The 4320-nt window shown below is 34.6% G+C and overlaps 1 pseudogene; it reads right to left on the bottom strand.

Moving 5' to 3' along the window:
* Window positions 1–2283: 2283 nt before the first annotated feature.
* LOC107156030 lies at window positions 2284–3348 on the bottom strand (annotated as a pseudogene).
* Window positions 3349–4320: the final 972 nt, after the last annotated feature.

Genomic DNA, 4320 nt, shown 5'->3' with positions numbered 1-4320 from the left:
TTACCCTTTCCTACATTCTCTCCAACATTTATTACTTGTATTCTAGATAGTTGCCATTCTGACTGGAGTGAGGTGAAATCTCAGTATAGTTTTAATTTTCATTTCTATAATTGCTAGAAATGTTGAACATTTTTTCATGTATGTGTTGATCATTCATATTTCTTCTTTTAAGAAGTGTCTGTTTATTAATTGTCCATTTATTAATTGTGTTATTTGAGTTTTTGGTGTCAAGCTCTTTGAGTTCTTTATATTTTCTGGAAAGTAACGCTTTATCTGAGGTGCAGGAGGCAAAGATTTTCTCCTATTCTGTAGGCTCTCTATTCACACTCTTGATTGTTTTTTGCTGTGAAGAAGATTTTTAGTTTGATACCTTCACATTTATTGATGTTTGGTTGTTGAGGAAGTTGGTTTCTAAGCCATTTGGCTTAGAAAGTTGGTTTCTAAGTATTTGGCCTACATTTTCTTCAAGTAGGTGCAGGGTTTCTGGTCTAATACCTAGGTCGTTGATCCACTTTGAGATGAGTTTTTTTGCAGGGTAAGAGATAGGGATTAAATTTCATTCTGATACATAGATTTACAGTTTTCCCAGCACCATTTGTTGAAGAGGCTATCTTTTCTCTGATGTATGTTTTTGATGCCTTTATTCTAATATGAGATAACTGTATTTATGTGGGTTTGTCTCTGTAACTTCTATTCCAATGGTCTTCATGTCTTTTTTTTTAAACTATTGCTCTGTAGAATTATTTAAGGGTCTGGTATTGTGATGCCTCCTGCTTCACTTTTCTCACTAAGGACTGCTTTGGCTATTCTGAGCCTCCTTTGTTTCCAAATGAATTTCATGACTATTTTATCTATTTTTATGAATAATGTCATTGGAAGTTTAATAGGAATTGCATTAAATCTATATAGTGCTTTTGGTAGTATAGACATTTGGGCAATATTAATTCTGCCTATCTAAGAGCATGGGAGATCTTTCCATCTTCTAAGGTTTTATTCAGTTTTTTCTTTGGTGTTCTGTAGTTTCCATTGTAGAGATCTTTCACCTCTTTTGTTGGATTGATTCCCAACTATTTTATTTTTAAAGGCAATTGCAAATGGAAGAGTTTTCTTTATTTCTTTTTCAGCTGATTCATTATTGGTGTATAAAAACACAATTGATTTATGGGTGTTAATTTTATATCCTGCTACAATTTCTAGAATTTTTCTGGTGGAAGTTTTTGGGTCTCCAAAATACAGTATTATGTCATCAGCAACTACTGATAGTTTGAGCTCTTCTTTTCCTATTTGTATACCTTAAATTTCTTTCTTTTGCCTAATTGCTCTGGCTAGAGTTTCAAGAACTATGTTGAATAAAAGTGGTGAAAGAGGGCATCCCTGTCTTGTTCCAGTTTTTAGAGGGAATGCTTTCAGTTTTTCCATTTAGAATGATGTGGCCTTGGGTTTAATATATATAGTTTTTACACTGTTGAGCTATGTTCCTACTATCCCTAGATTTCTAGTGTTTTGAACATAAATGAATGTTGTATTCTATCAAATGCTTTTTCTCCATCTATTAAATAAGCATTGGATTCTTATTTTTTAATCTATTTATGTGGTGAATTACATTAATTTATTTCCATATTTTTAATCCAAACTTGCATCCCTGGGATGTAACTCACTTATCATGGGGCAATATCTTTTTAATGTGTTTTTATGTGATTTGCCTGTATTTTACTAAGGATTTTTGCCTCTTTGTTTTCCAGGGATATTAATCTGAAGTTTTTTTCCTTGATGTGTCTTTGTCTGGTTTGGGTATTGGGGTGACACTAGCTTCATAGAATGAATTTGGAAGGGTTTCTTCCTTTTCTATTTTGTGGAATAATTGAGGAGGATTTGTTAGTTCTTCTTTAAAGGTCTGGTAGAACTCAGCTGAGAATCAGTCTTGTCGTGGGCTTTTCTTTGTTAGTAGGCTTTTTTTTTAAAGCAGGATTTACTGTCTTTATTTAGTGGTGATAAAAAGCCAGCAAATCAGTACTTATGTGTGCAGTTAACACTGACCCTTTAACAGAGGCAAACTGAAGAGGAGACAGGAAAACAAGGGGAGACCAGGACAAAGGCAGTGTGAGCCCAACCACTGAAGACTGTGTTGTGCCCTTGTATTTCAGCAAGGGCAACATGCTGTTTGGTGAGGCCACTTCTTCCCTTAGTAAACACAAAAAACAGCATTTTTTTTTCATTCACTTCTGTCAATGGCTACTTTTCATTGTACCTTGTAAAATATAGTCAGCCACTGTAAGAAAATTATCACATTTTGTCAGAAGTTATAATACACATAATGCGTTCAGAATTACTGCTTGTTTTTTCTTTGTCTTCATCTTTTTTCCCTGAGTGCATAGGCATTGGAGTCTCTTGTACTCCTTCTTCTGCACCAGATATAGGCTGCTTGAAAACTATTTCATCATCTTTATCATCATCCATTCCCACCACTTCAGATTTTTGTTTCTACAAAAATGTTAGTGCACAAAGTGGTGTGGGTCCCTGGTTATCTGTAGACTTCTCAGGAGTGGTACCAGTGCCTTAAGAAGCCCTTTCTTCTTGTTTGGTATGCCTGGAATATTTTTCTTCTTTGTAGGTTTATCTGAAGTCTCTTTTATCTTATTGGATAAAACAAATGAAAGGAAATCATAATGAATTCCTTTTGCTGCTAATTTCTTCCTGAGCAATTTGACTTTCCTTTTAAATCACTCTTCCATGTGTAGTTTTTGAATAAATGTCCAATTTTGATTATACTGCTTCATGGCTGGATGTCTGATTAAATGGAACATTCCACTCTTTAAAAAAGTTCTTCCTGTAATTTTTACCCCAAAATCTTTCACCAAAAAGGTAGTTATTCATTGTTTCAGCAACTATCTTGGCAACATCTTCAGACTTAAACTGCACAAAGGCATAGCCTCTGCTATTTCTGGTCCTTTTATTTCTGGACAGTCTGAATCTTGTAATAGTGCCAAACTGGAAGAAATATGCTTTGATTTGGGTTTTGTAAAGTGCTTGAGGTGGGTGGCCAACGAAGATTACTCCAGGAATAAGTTTTTCTTGCTTTATTTCTCCTGTATTTTACTTATCACAGCAGTAATGTAAAGAAATAGTTGTTTGATGTCTATCTCCCCACAAAGAAAATCATCAACTGTTTTCTAGGCTTGCATTTCCCGAACCAGCATCAAGTACATACATAGGAGCTGTAAGCTGGGTTATGCATTGGTGAACCAGCTGTACCTTCTTCTGAAACTGGACATCTTCCTGCAGGTTCAGCAAAAGAATCTGTCTGGGGGACAGTGAAAACCTGCCATGCTGAAAGCTCCTAAGCAACATAGCTCCACACAGCGTGCTCCCGGAAATCTGTTGGTAGGCTTTTCACGGTGTCTTCAATTTCACTACTTGAAATTCATCTGTTTAAAATTTCTATGTCCTCCTGATTTAATTTGGTAGGTCATGTATCTCTAGAAATTTGTCAATGTCTTCAAGATTTTCTAATTTTTTGGAGTTTAGATTTTCTAAAGTAGTTTCTGGTTATCCTCTGTAGTTCAGTAGTGTCCATGGTGATATTTTCTTTTTCATCACAAATTTCAATTATTTGTTTTTTCCCTTTTTCTTTTGGTAAATTTGGCAAGGGTTTATCAATATCATTAATTGTTTTATTAAAAAAACCCATCTTTTTGTTTCCTTGTTCTTATATATTTTTAAGATTTTTTTGTAGTTGTGTATGGAAAGAATGACTTTATTTTATTTGTTTATTTTATGTGGTGCTGAGGATCAAACCCAGTGTCTCACACATACTAGGTAAGCACTCGGCCACTGACCTCCACCCCGAGCCCCCTGTATTTTTTTAACCTCAATTTCATTCATTTCATCTCTGCTGTTAATTATTTCCTTTATTTTACTGGTTTTGGTGTAGATATGGTCTTCATTTTCTAGGGCCTTGAGATGTAATGTTGGGCTACTTACTTGGTGACCTTCTATTTTAATGAATGAGCTCAATGCTATGAACTTACCTCTTAGAACCACATTCATAGTGTTCCAGAGATTTTGATATATCATTATTCTCATTTACCTCTAAGGATTTATTTTATTACACCCCTGATATCTTTGGCTATGCATTCATTGTTCAATAGCATATTATTTAGTCTCCAGGTGTTTGAGTAGGTTCTATTCTTATCTCTGATTTCTAATTTCACTCCCTTATAATCAGATAGAATCCAACGTATTATCTCTATTTTTTGAACTTGTTGAGAGTTGCATTGCAGTCTAATATAAAGTTTATTTCAGAACATGATCCGTGTGCTG

Source organism: Marmota marmota, unplaced genomic scaffold, assembly GCF_001458135.2.
Source record: "Marmota marmota marmota unplaced genomic scaffold, marMar, whole genome shotgun sequence".
Classification (NCBI taxonomy): Eukaryota; Metazoa; Chordata; class Mammalia; order Rodentia; family Sciuridae; genus Marmota; species Marmota marmota.
The sequence above is the reverse complement of the archived record's forward strand: the minus strand, read 5'-3'. Positions and strand labels throughout refer to the sequence as shown.